Raw genomic sequence first — 21834 nt, 5'->3', positions numbered from 1 at the left:
GTAAGTAAAAGTAAATCTTAAAAAAAATTTTGAAAAGAAAAAAGAATGTAGCATTAGTATAGTTGTAATGATCTGTGATTACTTTAAATTTAGGGTGTATGGGAAAAATGGTCATTTTTTCATTCCACTGATTATACTTGTTGCTTATATTCCCTATAAACTAGGGTTTCTGTTCTTCCCTTAATTTTATGAGATTTACTTTGTTTATTACAAAGACACTGTTACATACAGAGAGAGAGAAAGAGGGATAGATCTTGCATCTGCTGGTTCACTTCTCAAAGGGCCAACACAGCCAGGACTGCACCAAGATGATGACAGGAGCCAGGAGCTTTTTCCAGGTGTCCCACATGGCTCCTAAGTCACAAGCACTTGGGCTGTCCTCTGATGCTTTGGTGCTTTAGCATGGAGCTGGATCAGAAATGGAGTAGAGACCCGTGCTGTGGCATAATGAGTAAGGCCACCTCCTGCAGTGCCGGCATCCCATATGGGTGCCAGTTCAAGTCCAAGCTTTTCAACTTCTGATCCATCTCTCTGCTATAGCCTGGGAAAACAGTAGAAGATGGCCCAAGTCCTTGGGCCCCTACAACTGTGTAGGAAGACCCTGAGCAAGCTCCTGGCCCCTGACTTTGGATCAGTGCACCTCCGGTAGCTGTGGCCTTCCAGGGAGTGACCCAGTGGATGGAAGACCTCTTACTCACTCTCTCTACCTCTGCCTCTTTATAACACTGTCTTTGAAATAAATAAATAGATCTTGAAAAAAAAGAAGTGGAGTAAATGAGATTTGAACCAGCACCTGTATGGGATGCCAAATATTGCCTCAACCCTACTTTTTGGTTACTGAACTTCTTATTTGGTAAAGCACTTAGCCTTTTACTAAAATGCAAATATAAAAACCATCCAAAAATGGATGAAAGGAAGGAAGTAAGGAAGGGAGGAACAAAGGGAGAAAGAAAGGAAGAGGTACACTGGGAAAGACAGTTTTGAAAGCAGAGCAGAAAAGGGAATGTCAGCCGGCGTCGTGGTTCAACAGGCTAATCCTCCGCCTAGGGGCACCCGCACACTGGGTTCTAGTCCTGGTCGGGGTGCTGGATTCTGTCCCAGTTGCCCCTCTTCCAGGCCAGCTCTCTGCTATGGCCCAGGAGTGCAGTGGTGGATGGCCCAAGTGCTTGGACCTTGCAACCCACGGGAGACCAGGAGAAGCACCTGGCTCCTACCTTCGGATCAGCGCAATATGCCAGCCGCAGTGCACTGGCTGCGGCGGCCTCTGGAGGGTGAACCAGGCAAAGGAAGACCTTTCTCTCTGTCTCTCTCTCTCTCTCTCACTGTCCACTCTGTCAAAAAAAAAAAAAAAGGAATGTCGTTTATTCTTAGAATTATTCTATAAAATATACCCAAGAATTATTTTAGCCTAAAAAACAAATACAGGCCGGCGCCGCGGCTCACTAGGCTAATCCTCTGCCTAGCGGCACCGGCACACCAGGTTCTAGTCCCGGTTGGGGTGCTGGATTCTGTCCCGGTTACCCCTCTTCCAGGCCAGCTCTCTGCTGTGGCCCAGGAGTGCAGTGGAGGATGGCCCAGGTGCTTGGGCCCTGCACCCCATGGGAGACCAGGAAAAGCACCTGGCTCCTGGCTCCTGCCATCGGATCAGCGCAGTGCGCCGGCCGCAGCGCGCCGGCCGCGGCGGCCATTGGAGGGTGAACCAACGGCAAAGGAAGACCTTTCTCTTTGTCTCTCTCTCTCACTGTCCACTCTGCCTGTCAAAAAATAAAAAAAATAAAAAAATAAAAAAAAAACAAAAACAAAAACAAAAAAAACAAATACAAGTCGGCGCCGTGATTCAATTGGCTAATCCTCCACCCTTGAGGTGCCGGCACACCGGGTTCTTGTACCGGTTGGGTCGCCAGATTCTGTCCCAGTTGCCCCTGTTCCAGGCCAGTTCTCTGCTATGGCCCAGGAGTGAGTGGAGGATAGCCCAAGTCCTTGGGCCCTGCACCTCATGGGAGACCAGGAGAAGCACCCGGCTCCTGCCTTCAGAGCAGCATGACGCGCCGGCAACAGCACGCCAGCCGCAGCGGCCATTGGAGGGTGAACCAACAGCAAAAGAAAGACCTTTCTCTCTGTCTCTCTCTCTCACTGTCCACTCTGCCTGTCAAAAATAAAAAAATAAAAAACCAAATACATCCACTGCAGACAACATCAATCTTTAATAGAAATTTATATAAAACAGGTAAGCACTCACATTTCAGGAAAATTAAATACATAAAATTTGCACATTCATAAAATTCTGTACATGGAAAATCCTGACTTTCATAAAAATGTAAGCTTGCATATCTTTCTGTAGAAATAACCTAAAAAATAAGAGTATAAAGGCTATATAATTCAGAATAAGTGTGACTCAAAAATAACACTGCATTGTAAAGAATGACACATCCTATAAAGTAAAACATAAGGAAGAATTTGCATTCCTAAACAATGTGACAGTGTAAAACAAAAAGACATGGTTTGACAGATCATAAAATAAAGGAAATATCAGAGATGGAAAAAATCAAATGAGGAATAGCAAGTACTAGAAAGTATACATTGCAACATAAGGGGAAGATATTTCAAGAACTCCTACCTGGTAAAGTGCTGCAGGACTAAGTCATCCCCAGCCCCCAAACAGCAATCGGAACAAAAACTCCATGAAAGCAGAAGCTTTCACACAGAGCTGCCTAGAAGGATATGGAAAATATGCACCACGACAAAGCTGTGTGCAGTTCATCAAAATGTCTTGAAAGCAAACTCGCAACCACTTCTTTCCACAAACTTTTCAAAGTACCTCATGTTGGCCCCTGCATTACATTAAATAACGAGAACAAATGCTGGCACATAACAGAAACATCTTTGAAAGACAAAGAAATACACCTTTACCAAGAGAGAGTCCTCTGCCCAAATTCAGATTCTATAAGCTGACCTCAAGCCACAAATTTCAATCCAGGCTAGATCAGGTTCTTGTCTTCCTAAGCACACACCAATCCAGTTTTCTCTCACATAAGCCTCTCTCCATCCCTGGTATTCCGGAGACTTTTGTTGAAGTTTCCTAATTAACCGTGCACTCATACCACAGTCCCTAAGAAAGACCACACTATACCCCTCACCATTTTCTTACCCTCACTTTTCCTAAGGTCTGTCCCAGATCTAACACTTGGAGACTCCACCAGTTCTACTAGTAGACCTACCAGCTCCTCCCTATTACAACTCTACTGAAAGTCACCTGACCTCCTCCATACAATCCTTCCATTTCCCTGTCTATATCCAGGATGGCAATATACAGAAATTACCTGATTTCAGCTCCCAACACATTGCATGCCCCAGGTTCTTCCATGGCATCTAACAATCCAATCACACCACACAATTTACTTCCAATCCCATCATTCTTAGCCCCGAAATCTAAAACCCAAACTTTTATTAACACATCTCTCCAAACCAGACTTCTTGGGTTTTGTACTCTGACTCAACAGCACACACTTGTCCTCCAGGTCTCCCTCCCATTTCCTGCATACCCAAGTATTCCCCTATTACCATGTTTTTTGGCCCCTAGTGCTCTGCAGAGCCCTGGGGAACTCATTCTCCAACATACTACCCACTCCTGTTTCCATGCTCTCACACTCTGCTGAAGCCCACCAGGCCCCTGCATTTCTCCCCATGCCTGTGGGGCTACCCCACATGACCCTCCCTGCCACAGGGTGGAAGTCTACATCGTGTCAGCCTGGGCCGCCCAACCCCTGGGAACGGGCTATCCCTTCCCTTCCCCTTGTGCACTCAGGACATGGACACAACTAAGGGGGCCACATATGCTCACCAGTTGCTTCTCTCCCGGAAGAAGGTCCAGCTGACATTGAGCAGGAAGCTGTGCAGTCTCCAGAACTGGAAGAACACCCGGCAGCTGAGCTTCAGCGTCCACTCTGGGTGAGTTTCACATCCGTGCTCTGTGGGAGGGAGCAGAGTAGACAGACATCCACTTCTTGGCTTCCTCACAATAGATCTGCTGCCCCCCTGTGCCTCCAAACCTGCAGATTTGGGGGGAGAATGCTGCTGGGTAGATGCCCTGGGCATCTCTGTCCCATAAGCTTAAATGCAGCAAATCCCTCCTGCACTCTCCAAGCCTACCATACTGCTGCAGCCTATAACACCTCTCTCTCTCTCCCTCTCTCTCTTGCTCACCTGTTCTCACAATGTTTCTCTCTCTGTAATTCTTGCAAAAATGCAATAAAGCTTTTTTTTAAAAAAAAAAACACATTATCATCTCATTAGATACAGAAAAATAACCTGAAAAGATTCAATCCCATTCATTATTAAGAAAAAAAAACCGCCACAAAGTAGGTATAAAAGGAATAGGTATCAAAATCATAAAGGCTATGTATGACAATTTGAAGCCAATGGCATGCTGGATGGGCAAAAAGTGAAAGCATTTTTGTCAAACATGTAACACAAGGATGTCCCCTTTTACCACTCTGACAGAATGCAGTACTGTAAATTTTCACAAGAGAAAGAAAGGAGTAGAAAGAAAGAAATAGCACCTAGATTATATAAGAGAAATTGAAATTCTAAATGCTTGCAGGTGACATGCTATGGTACGAGAAAAAATGAAAACAATCCACCAAACACGCTGCTAGAACTGGTGAAACAATTAAGTGAAGTCACAGGTTACAAATAAGCATACTGTGTAAGCAGCAGTGTTTATTCCTTAATGATGAACTCACTGACACAGCAATCAAAAAAATCCCAAAGATAATAACAACAGAAATCAAATGTTTAAGACTAAATGTAACCAAAGAAGCCAAAGAGCTCTATCATGAAAATCGCCATACACTGATGAAAGAAATCACAAAGGACACAAAAAATGGAAAGATATCCCTTTTGGTGGATTTGAAGAATCAGTATAATTAAAATCTCTAACCCACCTAAAGCTACCTAAAGATTCAATTAAATGTGTATCCAAACACCGATGACATTCTTTACAGAATTACATAAAACAAACCGAAAATTCATACAAAATCACACAAGATCCAGAATAGATAAGGTGTTCCTGAGAAAAAAGACAAAACAAAATTAGCCTAGATGCCTCACAATACCTGATCCAAAGTATTCTACAAATGTACACTAAACAAAATATCAAAGCACTTGCAGAAAAAGTGACACACAGACCAATGGAAGAAAACAAGGTGAGCTCCAATATTAATCCAAATATGTACAACACCAGATTTTTAGGATTCAGACTTATCCATTGGAGTAAGGAAAAACTCTTCAACAAATGCTGTTGGCAAAAATGGATGTATCTGTGTAGAACATCGAAATTAGATTCATAACTCCCATAAAATAGGAAAATCAACTCAAAACGGATCAGAGACCTAAATCTATAACCCGAGACTATGAAGCTTTTTGAAGGTAATACAAAGAAAAGCTCGAAGGCACTGGAATAGGCAATGGCCCTTGCAAAAGACCCTCAAAGACCAGCAGAAAAATCAAAACTAAACAAATGGGATTAAATGAAATTAAAAGCTTTGCACAGCAAAGGAAGTCATCACAGATGGAAGAGACATACAACAGAATGAGCAGAAGATATCTGTCAGCTACCTATCTGACAAAGGATAAATATCAAGAATACATCTGCAACTTAGAAAAAAATAGCAGCAAGAAAAACACAACCAATCCAGATATGAAATGGCCAAAGGAACTCAACAGACAGTTTCCCATAGATATACAGATGGCCAACAAATACAGGAAGAAATGCCCAACATCATAACCTATGAGGGAAATGCAAATCCAAACCACAATGGGATATCAGCTCACACGTACATACTGGCTAAAACCCAAAGGATGGAGAGTCACAATGATGAGGAAGATGTGGGACAAGAAGAACACTTACACACTGGTGGTGGAAATGTAAATTGGTGCAGCTGCTGTGGAAAATGGTATGGAGATTTTTAAGAAACCAGAAATAGACTTGCCATATGATGGAGCAACCCATCTATTGGATATAACCGAAAACACATGAACATATTGTATCAGAGAGATACGTACACCACAATATTTATTGCAGTATGCTTCACGGCAGCGAAAACAAGAAATTTTCATCAGATGAATGCGTAAGCATAATACTCTACATACACACACACACACACACACACACGCGTGTGCACTCTCACACAGTGAAACAACCTTACAAATCCCTCTTTCCACAAACTTTTTCAAAAACCCTCATGACACTCTCTGCAATACCTTAAATAACTAGAACAAATGTGGGTACATCACAGACACTCCTTTGAAAGCAAAAAAAAAGAAAAAAAAACACATTTACCAAGAAAAAGTCCTCTGCTATAATTCTGACTTCTATAAGCTGACTACAAGCCACAAACTTCATTCCCAGGCGAAATCAGGTTCTCCATGTACCCAAGCCCCCTATTAACCCTTATTTTATTTCAGATAAGATCCTCTCCAACTCTTGGTACTCTGTAGACTTTGGTCGAATTTCATGATTAAATCAGCACACATTCCCAGGTCCCTCCTGCAAGTTCCTTCGGCCTGCCTCCTGATACCCTTTCCCTCACTTTTCCTAAGGTTGCTCCCCAGGCCCTGTCCCGGGTCTAACACTCTGATGCTCCACTAGTTCTTTTTTTCCTTTTCTTTTTTTTGACAGGCAGAGTGGACAGTGAGAGAGAGAGACAGAGAGAAATGTCTTCCTTTTGCCGTTGGTTAACCCTCCAATGGCCACCGTGGCTGGCGTGCTGTGGCCGGCGCACTGCGCTCATCCGAGGCAGGAGCCAGGTGCTACTCCTGGTCTCCCATACAGGTGCAGGGCCCAAGCACTTGGGCCATCCTCCACTGCACTCCCAGGCCCCAGCAGAGAGCTGGCCTGGAAGAGGGGCAACCAGGACAGAATCTGGCACCCCAAACAGGACTAGAACCCGGTGTGCTGGAGTCGCAATGCAGAGGATTAGCATAGTGAGCCTCGGCGCCGGCCTCCACTAGTACTTACATGTAGACCTACCGGCTCCTCCCTATTACAATTCTAAAAGTCGCCTGCCTTTCTCCATACAATCCTTCCATATTCCCTATCATAGGATAGTGACATACAGAAATAACCTGTTTTCAGCTCCCAAAACCTTGCATGCCCTAGGTTCTTCCATTGAATCTAACCCTCTACTGCCGCTGCATGAAGTACTTACAATCCCATCATCCTTAGCTTGAAACTCTAAAACCCAAACAACTACTACCATGTCTCCCAAAACCATACATCTTATGTTTTGTACTCTGAGTCAACACATGCAGTTCTCCTTCCAGGTCTCCCTCCCACTGGCTGGACAACCAGTCTTCCCTTCTTAGCATGTTCTATGGCCCTTAATAAACTACAAAGAACCAGGGAACCCATTCACCAACATCTTATTCACCTCTGTCTCTGTGGCCCCCACTCAATTCTAGGAATGCTAGGCCCCCACATTCTGTCTCCACATGTATATAGGGCTCCCCGACTTGACCCTCCATCCCAAAGGTTGGAAGTCCACCTTGTTCTCAACCTGGCCAGCCCAACTGCAGGAACAGGGTTCCCTTCCATTCCCTCCGCTCCCCTTTGGGCCCAAGGGCTGCCATCAACAGGACACAGCCACATGTACTAACCAGCTGCTCCTGTCCAGGGTGAAGGCACAGCTGGGTTTTACCAGGAAGCCAAGGAGGTTCCAGAAATGGAAGATTACCCAGCAGCTGAAATTCAGCGTCAACTCGGTGTCCAGTTTCATATCCATGAAAATGTCTGCAAAAAAGTTTTTTTTTTTGACAGGCAGAGTGGACAGTGAGAGAGAGAGACAGAGAGAAAGGTCTTCCTTTGCTGTTGGTTCACCCTCCAATGGCCACCACAGCTGGCATGCTGCGGCTGGCGCACCGCGTTGATCCGATGGCAGGAGCCAGGAGCCAGGTGCTTTTTCCTGGTCTCCCATGGGGTGCAGGGCCTAAGCACTTGGGCCATCCTCCACTGCACTCCCTGGCCACAGCAGAGAGCTGGCCTGGAAGAGGGGTAACCGGGACAGAATCCGGCACCCCGACCGGGACTAGAACCCGGTGTGCTGGTGCCGCTAGGCGGAGGATTAGCCTAGTGAGCCGTGGCACCAGCCAAAAAAGTTACAAAACATTAAAGAAATGGAAGAAGACACACAAAAATGGAAAAATCTTTCATACTGATTCACTGGCAAAATTAACATAATGCAAATATCCATTCTACCATAAGCAATTTACAGACAAAATGGGATCCTAAGCAAAGGTCTAATAGCATTTTGCCCAGATGGAGAGAAAACAATGCTAAAATTCATATGAAAACGCAGAACATCTGAATAGAGAAAGCAACCTTACACAACATTGACAAAACTCGAAGCATCGCAATAACAGATTGCAAGACACAGAACAGGACAGTTACAATCAAAACAGCTTGGTATAGTAAAAAAAACTGACATACAGAACAAAGGAACAGAAAAGAACCATCTGAAATAACACACACATATCTACAACTAATCTATCTGTCAAGAAGGAGCCGAAGATCAATCCCAGGTACAGGGGACAGTTTCTTCAAAAAATGGTCCTGAGAAAACTGCACAGATATGCAGAACTCTGAAAGAAGACCCATACCTTACACCTATACAAAAAGCAACTAAATGGCTGGCGCTGTGGCTCAATAGGCTAATCGTCTACCTGCGGCGCACCACACCGGTTTCTAATCCCGGTCGGGGCACCGGATTCTGTCCTGGTTGCCCCTCTTCCAGGCCAGCTCTTTGCTGTGGCCCAGGAGTGCAGTGGAGGATGGCCCGGATCCTTGGGCCCTGCACTCACATGGGAGACCAGGAGAAGCACCTGGCTCCTGGCTCCTGGTTTCAGATCAGTGTGGTGCGCTGGCCACAATGCGCCGGCTGCAGTGGCCATTGGAGGGTGAACCAACGGAAAAGGAAGACCTTTCTATCTCTCTCTCTCATTTTCCACTCTGCCTGTCAAAAAAAAAAAAAAGCAACTAAAAACACTTCAAGGAACAAAATCTAAAACTCAGTATCATCAAATTACTAGAGAACACTAGTCTACTCTGGGTTAATTTCACATCCGTGTCCTCTGGGAGGCAGGAGGGGAGGCAGGCATCTGCTTCTCGGTTTCCTCATGGCTGAGCCACCGCCCACCCCCACTGCCTCTGAACCTGCAGATTTCGGGGGAGAATGCCACTGGGAAGCCCCGGTTCCCAAATCCTCTGAGGCAGGCCCTGGGCATCTCTCTGTCCGTAAGCTTAAACGCAGCAAATCCCTCATGCACTCTCCAAGCCTACCGTAACACTACCGCCAATGCCACTGCCAGCTGGCCTCAACCTCGACACCACTCCCACAGACATCGCCTACTTCTCCCCGAGGCCTACTATGCAAGCACCATCCAACTAACACCTGCCCCTTCCTCCAAGAATACACAGTGTCAGCGGAAGAGGCCACACTACCTTGAAGAAACATGGGCTGCAGCCTGAGCCCCAGCCTGACATGCCTTTCCTGTGCTCACCATGATCAGGAGCACTCCAAGGGCATTGTTGCTCCCAATCCAGCCCACCAGAAGCTCAGGGCAGTGTGGAGCTCTCTACACCTCCCGTGCTAACACCCAGCCACTCCCACATGGTGCACAGCTCTGCCAAACTGCCCATGGTCACGGCTACTGAACGGCAGATACCCACCCAGCATCGTGGCCTGGTCAGTTCTGGGGCTGCTGCCTGGAGTCAGACAACCAAGTGTGCAATGTGTTGTGCCACAGACAGGGAGGGAGGGTTGGGACTATCACCGTGTATCTAAATTGCATTTATGAAATGCATGGAATTTGGATCTCTTAACTAAAAAAACGGTATCTTACAAGAACACCTGAACTGTCTTCTCTTGGTCGTTTCCTAGCCCCTCCCCTATGTCAAAATTGTAGGTGACACAGTCGCTCATCACTGTGTCCTGGGGAACAGGCTGCCCTGTTTGAAGTCCTAACTCAGAAGTTTTCATCTCACACTAGCAGAATACACATTCTTCTCATCAGTCCCTGGAACATTCACTAGGACACAACATATGATAGGCCAGAAGCAAGCCTAGTAAACTCAATGACTGAAATCATTTCACCCATCTTCTATGACCAAAATGCAAGGAAACGGGAAATCAACAACTCAAGAAACTCCAGAACATACGCAAACACATGGAGACCGAGGAACATGCTCCTGAATGAATGGTGGGTCGTAGGAGAAATCAAAATGGAAATCAAGAAATTTCTGGAAATGATTGAAGATAACAGTACAACATAACAAAATGTATGGGACACAGCAAATGCAATGTTAAGAGGGAACAAAAATCAGTATATTTAGGAATAAATTTAATCAAATAAGTGAAAGAGCTCTACAATAAAAATTATCAAACACTGACCAAAGAATAATCAAGGACACACAAAAAAAGGAAAGATATTCCTTACTTGTGGATTGGCAGAATGTGTATCATTAAAATATCTATTTCATGGAAAGAAATCTACAGAATACCAATGACATTCTTTACAGAATTAGAAAAAACAACCCTCCAATTCATACAGAACCACAGAAGATCCAGAACCGCTAAGGTGATCCTGATGAAATAAAAATCAAGCTGGAGACATCACAATACCTGACTTCACAGCATACTAAAAAAGTGTACTAATTAAAACACCATATGCCTGGCAATAAAAAAACTGATACATACCAATGGAGCGAAACAGAGAATCCCTAAGTTAATCTAAATACTTATGGCCACCTGATTTTTGACAAAAGGGTTCAGACCTTTCATCGGTGTAAGGATAATCTCTTCAACAAACGGTGCTGGCAAAGCTAGATGTATTCGTGTAGAAGAATGGAATTAGATCCATATCTCTCATCATTTATAAAAAATCAACTGAGATGGGGCAGCCGTGCACTTCTCAGAAGACTGTTCTTACAAGTATGGTCAAAAACAGTGAGGCCAGATACCAGTGTTGTGGTGTAGTGGGTAGGGCCACCAGCAGCGCTGGAATCCATTGTGGGGAACAGTGCCTGCCCTGGCTGCTCCACTTCTGATCCAGCACCCTTTTAGAGGCCTGAGGAATGGCTGTTGAGGGTGGGTCGATTGTTTGGGCCTCTGTCACCCTTGTGGGGAGACAACGTGGGGCCCCCGGCTCCTGGCTTCTTATAGCCAGTGGATGAAACATCTCTGTCTCTCCCTCCCTCTCTGATACTCTGACTTTCAAATAAACAAATAAATCCCCCAAACAAACCAAAAAATCTGTAGTGGTTTCTCATTAAGGGCTTGAAGTCTTGTGGGGGAAAGTTCATCAGGCTAACTAGAGGAGAGAGGAAAAAAAAGGGGGGACCAGTATGGACACAAGTCTCTCTCTCTCCGCTCACCTCTAAAAAGCAAGCAAGACAAAGAGCAGGCGTCATTTTGGACATACTTAAAGCAGTGCCCGCCATCAGCCAACCAGAAAAACCTGACTCTGGGGGGGTGAAATAACAGAAGGTTAGGACCTAGTGAATGCATGGAGCTAATGAACTGAGACTGTGAAAAAAGAGATGGTGGGTGAGAGAACTCAGTGTTTATGTGAGTACTCGCCAGAGACGCTACAATTTGGTAACCTTGGCAACCTGCTGGGAGACTGCAAGGGAATTTGAGCCCACAGTCGGTGTACCACAGAGTCTTGGTGTCATCCTTGGGAAAGAGCAGATGAATGTTGAACCCACAGGAGCCAGAGATCAGAAGCTGACTGCCTAATATTCCGCTCAGCTGTGCGGAAATTCTTCCCTTCTGAATCAAAAAAAAAAAAAAAAGGAAGAGAGAGAGAGACAGAGAGAGAGAGAGATTTATCATGCCTAACCTGGGTGTGTCACCTTTGGCAGACCCTTAACCCTGAAGAACCAAACAGAGCACTCTGGCCACACCCATCTCAAGCCTCTAAGGCTCCATCAAAAGCAGACAGTCCACTTAATACAGTCATAGTATATAACAAGAAAAAACACCACAGCGAGGGAAGAAGAATCCAAAGAATATCTCCACAATGCCAAGCAACAAATGCAGAAACCGAGGAAACAAGAACAAGGAAGACATTATGACGCCCCCAAATGAACAAGACACCCCAAGCCAAGATTATGAAGATGATGAGATAGAAGAAATGCAGGATACGGATTTCAAAAAAATTTATGATAAAAACATTTAGAATTTTTCAAAAACAAATTCTTGAACTGCAGAAATCCTTTCTGGACAGGATAGAAAATCTCTCTCATGAAAATGAAATCTTAAGGAGGAATCAAAATGAAATGCAGAAATTAGTGGAAAAGGAAAGTGTGATAGTGAAGAGAAATCTAATCTCCAATTAGACTCACAGCACCTACAGGCTAGGAGGGAATGGTGAGACATTGCCCAGATATTAAGAGAGAAAAACCGCCAGCCCAGAATATTATATCCTGCAATGCTATGATTTGTGGATCAAGGTGAAGTAAAGACCTTTCAGAGCAAACAAAAATTGAAAGAATATGTTGCCACTCGTCCAGCACTGCAAAACATGTTTAAAGATGTGTTAAACACAAAGATATAAACACGGGCATCAATATGAAAGAAGGTAAAGTAAGGAAACCTCACAGCAAAAGATCAGAGGAAGTTCAAAGCACATATTAGAAAATATCTTTGAGAAAATGGCAGGGCAAAGTTACTACTAATCAATAGTCACATTGAACGTTAATGGCCTCAACTCTAGAGTTAAAAGACACAGATTGGCTGAATGGGTTAAGGAACAAAACCCATCTATTTGCTGCTTACAAGAAACACATCTTTCCAACAAAGATGCATGCAGACGAAGGGAAAGGCTGGAAAAAGATATACCATGCCAACAGAGATGAAAAAGAGTGGGTGTAGCCATCCTAATATCAGACAACATAAACTTTACCACAAAAACTGTGAAGAGAGACAAAGAGGGACACTATATAATGATTAAGGGATCAATTCAACAGGAAGATATAACGATTATCAATGTATATGCACCTAACTACAGGGCACTGGTTTATTTAAAAGATATGTTAAGGGACTTAAGGGGAGAGTTAGATTCCAATACAATAGTACAGGGGGACTTCAATACTCCATCTCAGAAATAGATCAACAGGACAGAAGATCAACAAGGATACAGTAGATTTAAACAACACTATAGCCCAAACAGATCTAACAGATATATACGGAACTTTTCATTCTACATTTAAATAATTTACATTCTTCTCAGCAGTACATGGAACCTTCTCTAGGATTGACCACATACTAGGCCATAAAGCAAGTCTCAGCAAATTCAAAAGAACTAGAATCATACCATGCAGCTTCTCAGACCATAAAGGAATGAAGTTGGAAATTAGCAACTCAGGAATCCCTAGAGCATACACAAACACATGGAGATTGAACAACATGCTCCTGAATGAACAATGGGTCACAGAAGAAACCAAAAGAGAAATCAAAAACTTTCTGGAAGTAAATGAGGATAAGAGCACAACATACCAAAACTTATGGGACACAGCAAAAGCAGTGTTAAGAGGCAAGTTTATAGCAATAGGTGCCTACATCAAGAAATTGGAAAGGCACCAAATAAATGAGCTTTCAATGTATCTCAAGGATATAGAAAAACTGCAGCAAACCAGACCCAAATCTAGTAGGAGAAGAGAAATAAATAAAATCAGAGAAGAAATCAATAGGATTGAATCCAAAACAACATTACAAAAAAAATCAGCCAAATGAGGAGCTGGTTGTTTTTTTTTTTATTATTATTACTCAGCATCTTTATTCTTAAGGCAATGATTTCCAATAATTAAAAATTGTGAAGACAGTACAAATGCCTATAGGTAGATCACTTGGTTTGGGGGGATAGTAAGACTCCACATGACTTAACTCTCCTTCAGGAGCTAGATTTTATTTTTAACTTTTATTTAATGAATATAAATTTCCAAAGTACGGCTTATGGATTACAATGGCCTCCCCCCCATAACGTCCCTCCCACCCGGAACCCTCCCCTTTCCCATTCCCTCTCCCCTTCCACTCACATGAGGATTCATTTTCAATTCTCTTTATATACAGAAGATCAGTTTAGCATACATTAAGTAAAGATTTCAAGTTTGCTCCCATACAGAATAATAAAGTGAAAAATAATAGATGATTTTTTTAAATGATGATGAAATCAGATCAGACCTATTGTCATGTTTAATCCCAGTGAGAGTCAAGTTGGGAATTAATAATTTCTTCAACAGAAGATCAGTTTAGTATGCATTAAGTAAAGATTTCAACAGTTTGCACCCCCATAGAAACACAAAGTGAAATATACTGTTTGAGTACTCGTTATAGCATTAAGTCTCAATGTACAGCACATTAAGGACAGAGATCCTACATGAGGAGTAAGTGCACAGTGACTCCTGTTGTTGACTTTACAAATTGACACTCCTGTTTATGGCATCAGTAATCTCCCTATGCACCAGTCATGAGTTTCCAAGGCTATGGAAGCCCCTTGAGTTCTCCGACTCTTATCTTGTTTAGACACAGTCATAGTCAAAGTGGAGGTTCTCTCCTCCCTTCAGAGAAAGGTACCTCCTTCTTTGAAGACCTGTTCTTTCCACTGGGATCTCACTCACAGAGATCTTTCATTTAGGTTTCTTTGTTTTTTTTTTGTTTTTTTTTTTTTTTTTGCCATTGTGTCTTGGCTTTCCATGCCTGAAATACTCTCATGGGCTTTTCAGCCAGATCCGAATGCCTTTAGGGCTGATTCTGAGGCCAGAGTGCTGTTTAGGACATCCGCCATTCTATGAGTCTTCTGAGTATCTCGCTTCCCATGTTGGATCACTCTCCCCTTTATTTATTCTATCGGTTAGTATTAGCAGGTACTAGACGTGTTTATGTGCTCCCTTTGACTCTTAGTCCTTTCATTATGACAATTGTGAACTGAAATTGATCACTTGGAATAGTGAGATGGCACTGGTACATGCCACCTTGATGGGATTAAATTGGAGTCCCCTGGTATGTTTCTAACTCTACCATTTGGGGCAAGTCAGCTTGAGCATGTCCCAAATTGTACATCTCTTCCCTCTCTTATCCCCACTCTTATGTTTAACAGGGATCACATTTCAGTTAAATTTCAACACTTAAGAATAACTGTGTATTAATTACAGAATAAAACCAGTCATATTAAGTAGAACAGACCAAAAAAAAAAGAACTACTAAGAGGGATAATGAATTAAGTACTTCATTAACAGTCAGGGCTATGCTGATCAGGTCACCGTTTCTCATAGTGTCCATTTCACTTCAACAGGTTTCCTTTTTGGTGTTCAGTCAGTTGTCACCGATCAGGGAGAACATATGGTATTTGTCCCTTTGGGACTGGCTTATTTCACTCAGCATGATGTGTTCCAGATTCCTCCATTTTGTTGCAAATGACTGGATTTCGTTGTTTCTTACTGCGGTATAGTATTCTAAAGAGTACATACCCCATAATTTCTTTATCCGGTCTACCGTTGATGGGCATTTAGGTTGGTTCCAGGTCTTGGCTATTGTGAATTGTGCTGCAATAAACATTAGGGTGCAGACCGCTTTTTTGTTTGCCAATTTAAATTCCTTTGGGTAAATCCCAAGGAGTGGGATGGCTGGGTCGAACGGTAGGGTTATATTCAGGTTTCTGAGGAATCTCCAGACTGACTTCCATAGTGGCTTGACCAGTTTGCATTCCCACCAACAGTGGGTTAGTGTCCTTTTTTTTTTTAATTTTTGACAGGCAGAGTGGACAGTGAGAGAGAGAGACAGAGAGAGAAAGGTCTTCCTTTGCCGTTGGTTCACCCTCCAATGGCCGCCGCTGCAGCCGGCGCACCGCGCTGATCCGATGGCAGGAGCCAGGATCCAGATGCTTTTCCTGGTCTCCCATGGGGTGCAGGGCCCAAGCACCTGGGCCATCCTCCACTGCACTCCCTGGCCATAGCAGAGAGCTGGCCTGGAAGAGGGGCAACCGGGACAGAATCCGGCGCCCCAAACGGGACTAGAACCCGGTGTGCCGGCGCCGCAAGGTGGAGGATTAGCCTATTGAGCCACGGCGCCGGCTAGTTAGTGTCCCTTTTTCCCCACATCCTCGCCAGCATCTGTTGTTGGTAGATTTCTGTATGTGAGCCATTCTAACCGGGGTGAGGTGAAACCTCATTGTGGTTTTGATTTGCATTTCCCTGATTGCTAGTGACCTTGAACATTTTTACATGTGCCTGTTGGCCATTTGGATTTCCTCTTTTGAAAAATGTCTATTGAGGTCCTTGGCCCATCTCTTAAGTGGGTTGTTTGTTTTGTTTTTGTGGAGTTTCTTGATCTCTTTGTAGATTCTGGTTATTAACCCTTTATCTGTTGCATAGTTTGCAAATATTTTTTCCCATTCTGTCGGTTGTCTCTTCACTCTCCTGACTGTTTCTTTTGCAGTACAGAAACTTCTCAATTTGATGCAATCCCAATAGTTGATTTTGGCTTTGACTGCCTGTGCTTCCCGGGTCTTTTCCAGAAATTCTTTGCCTGTGCCAATATCTTGAAGGGTTTCTCCAATGTTCTCTAATAACTTGATGGTGTCAGGTCGTAGATTTAGGTCTTTAATCCACGTTGAGTGGATTTTTGTGTAAGGTGTAAGGTAGGGGTCTTGCTTCATGCTTCTGCATGTGGAGATCCAGTTTTCCCAGCACCATTTATTGAATAGACTGTCCTTGCTCCAGGAATTGGTTTTAGATCCTTGATCAAATATAAGTTGGCTGTAGATGTTTGGGTTGATTTCTGGTGTTTCAATTCTGTTCCATTGGTCTATCCATCTGTTTCTGTACCAGTACCATGCTGTTTTGATAACAACTGCCCTGTAGTATGTCCTGAAATCTGGTATTGTGTTGCTTCCGACTTTGTTTTTGTTGTACAAGATTGCTTTAGCTATTCAAGGTCTCCTGAGTCTTCATATGAATTTCAGCACGATTTTTTCCAGATCTGAGAAGGTCTTCGGTATCTTGATTGGTATTGCATTGAATCTATAAATTACTTTTGGGAGAATGGACATTTTGATGATATTGATGCTTCCCATCCATGGGCATGGAAGATTTTTCCATTTCTTGGTATCCTCTTCTATTTCTTTCTTTAAGGTTTTGTAATTTTCATCGTAGAGATCTTTAATGTCCTTGGTTAAGTTTATTCCAAGGTATTTGATTGTTTTTGTAGCTATTGTGAATGGGATTGATCTTAGAAGTTCTTCCTCAGCCATGGCATTGTCTGTGTATACAAAGGCTGTTGATTTTTGTGCATTGATTTTATACCCTGCTACTTTGCCAAACTCTTCTATGAGTTCCAATAGTCTCTTAGTAGAGTTCTTTGGGTCCCCTAAATAAAGAATCATATCATCTGCAAAGAGGGATAGTTTGATTTCTTCCTTCCCAATTTGTATCCCTTTAATTTCTTTTTCTTACCCAATAGCTCTGGCTAGAACTTCCAGAACTATGTTGAATAGCAGTGGTGAGAGTGGGCATCCCTGTCTGTTACCGGATCTCAGTGGAAATGCTTCCAACTTTTCCCCATTCAATAGGATGTTGGCTGTGGGTTTTTCATAGATTGCTTTGATTGTATTGAGGAATGTTCCTTCCAAACCCAGTTTGCTTAGAGTTTTCATCATGAAAGGGTGTTCTATTATATCAAATGCTTTCTCTGCATCTATTGAGATAATCATGTGGTTTTTCTTCTTCCGTCTGTTAATGTGGTGTATCACATTGATTGTTTTGCGCACATTAAACCATCCCTGCATACCAGGGATAAATCCCACTTGGTCTGGGCGGATGATCTTTCTGATGTGTTGTTGCATTCTATTGGCGAGAATTTTATTGAGGATTTTTGCATCTATGTTCATCAGGGATATTGGTCTGTAATTTTCTTTCAATGCTGCATCTTTTTCCGGCTTAGGAATTCAGGTGATGCTGGTTTCATAGAAAGAATTTGGGGGACTCCCTCTTTTTCGATTGTTCTGAATAGTTTGAGTAGAATTGGAGTCAGTTCTTCTTTAAATGTCTGGTAGAATTCAGCAGTGAATCCATCTGGTCCTGGGCTTTTCTTTGTTGGAAGGGCCTTTATTACGGTTTCAATTTCTGTTTCAGTTATGGGTCTATTTAGGTTTTCAATGTCTTCCTGGTTCAATTTAGGTAGGTTGCATGTGTCCAGGAATCTATCCATTTCTGATAGATTTGTTTCCCTGTTTCCTGGCATACAAGTCCTTGTAGTAATTTCTGATGATTCTTTTTATTTCTGTGGTGTCTGTTGTTACGTTTCCTTTTTCATCTCTGATTTTATTGATTTGGGTCTTTCTCTTCTTTTTTTTTTAGTTAGTTGGGCCAATGGGGCGTCAATTTTGTTTATTTTTTCAAAAAAACAGCCCCTCGTTTGGCTGATTTTTTGTAATGTTTTTTTTTGGATTCAATCCTGTTGTGATTTCTTCTCTGATTTTAATTATTTCTCTTCTGCTACTAGATTTGGGTCTGGTTTGCTGTAGGTTTTCTAGATCCTTGAGGTGAATTGAAAGCTCATCTATTTGGTGCCTTTCCAATTTCTTGATGTAGGCACCTATTGCTATAAACTTGCCTCTTAACACTGCTTTTGCTGTGTCCCATAAGTTTTGGTATGTTGTGCTCTTATCCTCATTTACATCCAGAAAATTTTTGATTTCTCTTTTAATTTCTTCTATGACCCACTGTTCATTCAGGAGCATGTTGTTCAATCTCCATGTGTTTGTGTATGCTCTAGGGATTCCTGAGTTGCTAATTTCCAACTTCATTCCTTTATGGTCTGAGAAGCTGCATGGTATGATTCTAGTTCTTTTGAATTTGCTGAGACTTGCTTTATGGCCTAGTATGTGGTCAATCCTAGAGAAGGTTCCATGTACTGCTGAGAAGAATGTAAAATCTTTAGCTGTAGGATTGAAAGTTCTGTATAGATCTGTTAGATCCATTTGGGCTATAGTGTCATTTAAATCTACTGTATCCTTGTTGATTTTCTGTCCTGTTGATCTGTCTATTTCTGAGATGGAGTACTGAAGTCCCCCAGTACTATTGTATTGGGGTCTAAGTCTCCCTTTAAGTCCGTTAAAATCTTTTAGATAAACTGGTGCCCTGTAGTTAGATACATATACCTTGATAATTGTTATATCTTCTTGTTGTATTGATCCCTTAATCATTATATAGTGTCCCTCTTTGTCTCTCTTAACAGTTTTTGTGGTAAAGTTTATGTTGTCCGATATTAAGATGGCTACGCCCGCTCTTTTTTCATTTCTGTTGGCATGGTATATCTTTTTCCATCCTTTCACTTTCAGTCTGTATGGATCTTTGTTGGAAAGATGTGTTTCTTGTAAGCAGCAAATAGATGGGTTTTGTTCCTTAACCCATTCAGCCATTCGGTGTCTTTTAACTGAACTTGTATCTCAAGGATCTAGAAAAACTGCAGAAAACCAGACCCAAATCTAGTAGGAGAAGAGAAATAATTTAAATCAGAGAAGAAATCAATAGGATTGAATCCAAAACAACATTACAAAAAATCAGCCAAACGAGGAGCTGGTTTTTTGAAAAAATAAACAAAATTGATGCCCCACTGTCCCAACTAACTAAAAAAAGATGACCCAAATCAATACAATCAGAGATGAAAAAGGAAATGTAACAGAGACACCGCAGAAATAAAAAGAATCATCAGAAATTACTACAAGGACCTGCATGCCAGCGAACAGGGAAGTCTATCAGAAACACATAGATTCCTGGACACATGCAACCTACCTAAATTGAACCAGGAAGACATACAAAACCTAAAAATCCAATAACTGAGACAGAAATTGGAACAATAATAAAGGCCCTCCCAACAAGAAAAGCCCAGGACCAGATGGATTCAATGCTGAATACTCCCAGACATTTAAAGAAGAACTGACTCCAATTCTACTCAAACTATTCAGAACAATCGAAAAAGAGGGAATCCTCCCAAATTCTTTCTATGAAACCAACATCACCTGAATTCCTAAGCCGGAAAAAGATGCAGCATTGAAAGAAAATTACAGACCAATATCCCTGATGAACATAGATGCAAAAATCCTCAATAAAATTCTCGCCAATAGAATGCAACAACACATCAGAAAGATCATCCGCCCAGACCAAGTGGGATTTATCCCTGGTATGCAGGGATGGTTTAATGTGTGCAAAATAATCAATGTGATACACCACATTAACACACTGCAAAAGAAAAACCATATGATTATCTCAATAGATACCGAGAAAGCATTTGATAAAATACAACACCCTTTCATGATGAAAACTCTAAGCAAACTGGGTATAGAAGGAACATTCATCAATACAATCAAAGCAATTTACGAAAAACCCACAGCCAGCATCCTATTGAATGGGGAAAAGTTGGAAGCACTTCCACTGAGATCCGGTAACAGACAGGGATGCCCACTCTCACCACTGCTATTCAACATAGTTCTGGAAGTTCTAGCCAGAGCTATTGGGTAAGAAAAGAAATTAAAGGGATACAAATTGGGAAGGAAGAAATCAAACTATCCCTCTTTGCAGATGATATGATTCTTTATCTAGGGGATCCAAAGAACTCCACTAAGAGACTATTGGTTCTCATAGAAGAATTTGGCCATGTAGCAGGATATAAAATCAATCCACAAAAACCAACAGCCTTTGTATGCACAGGCAATGCCACAGCTGAGAAAGAACTTCTAAGATCAATCCCGTTCACAATAGCTACAATAACAATCAAATACCTTGGAATAAACTTAACCAAGGATGTTAAAGATCTCTACGATGAAAATTACAAAACCTTAAAGAAAGAAATAGAAGAGGATACCAAGAAATGGAAAAATCTTCCATGCCCATGGATGGGAAGCATCAATATCATCAAAATGTCCATTCTCCCAAAAGTAATTTATAGATTCAATGCAATACCAATCAAGATACCGAAGACCTTCTTCTCAGATCTGGAAAAAATCATGCTGAAATTCATATGAAGACTCAGGAGACCTTGAATAGCTAAAGCAATCTTGTACAACAAAAACAAAGTCGGAAGCAACACAATACCAGATTTCAGGACATACTACAGGGCAGTTGTTATCAAAACAGCATGGTACTGGTACAGAAACAGATGGATAGACCAATGGAACAGAATTGAAACACCAGAAATCAACCCAAACATCTACAGCCAACTTATATTTGATCAAGGATCTAAAACCAATTCCTGGAGCAAGGACAGTCTATTCAATAAATGGTGCTGGGAAAACTGGATCTCCACATGCAGAAGCATGAAGCAAGACCCCTACCTTACACCTTACACAAAAATCCACTCAACGTGGATTAAAGACCTAAATCTACGACCTGACACCATCAAGTTATTAGAGAACATTGGAGAAACCCTTCAAGATATTGGCACAGGCAAAGAATTTCTGGAAAAGACCCGGGAAGCACAGGCAGTTGAAGCCAAAATTACCATTCGGGATTGCATCAAATTGAGAAGTATCTGTACTGCAAAAGAAACAGTAAGGAAAGTGAAGAGGCAATGGACAGAATGGGAAAATATTTGCAAACTATTCAACAGATAAAGGGTTGATAACCAGAATCTACAAAGAAATCAAGAAACTCCACAACATCAAAACAAACAACCCACTTAAGAGATGGGACAAGGACCTCAATAGACATTTTTCAAAAGAGGAAATCCAAATGGCCAACAGACACATGAAAAAATATTCAAGATCACAAGCTGTTTCACCTCA

The 21834-nt window shown here is 42.3% G+C and overlaps 1 long non-coding RNA gene across 1 annotated transcript in view; it reads right to left on the bottom strand.

Moving 5' to 3' along the window:
* Positions 1-3686: 3686 nt before the first annotated feature.
* The window catches only part of LOC127486036 (uncharacterized), a 52496-nt gene continuing 34348 nt past the window's right edge, over positions 3687-21834 (bottom strand). Inside the window, exon 3 of the long non-coding RNA XR_016226098.1 lies at positions 3687-3968. This is a non-coding gene — a long non-coding RNA (uncharacterized LOC127486036). The remainder of the gene's footprint in view (positions 3969-21834) is intronic.

Source organism: Oryctolagus cuniculus, chromosome 19 (genome assembly GCF_051225735.1).
Source record: "Oryctolagus cuniculus isolate XC-2025 breed Fujian yellow rabbit chromosome 19, ASM5122573v1, whole genome shotgun sequence".
In the NCBI taxonomy this organism is placed as follows: domain Eukaryota; kingdom Metazoa; phylum Chordata; class Mammalia; order Lagomorpha; family Leporidae; genus Oryctolagus; species Oryctolagus cuniculus.
The sequence above is the reverse complement of the archived record's forward strand: the minus strand, read 5'-3'. Positions and strand labels throughout refer to the sequence as shown.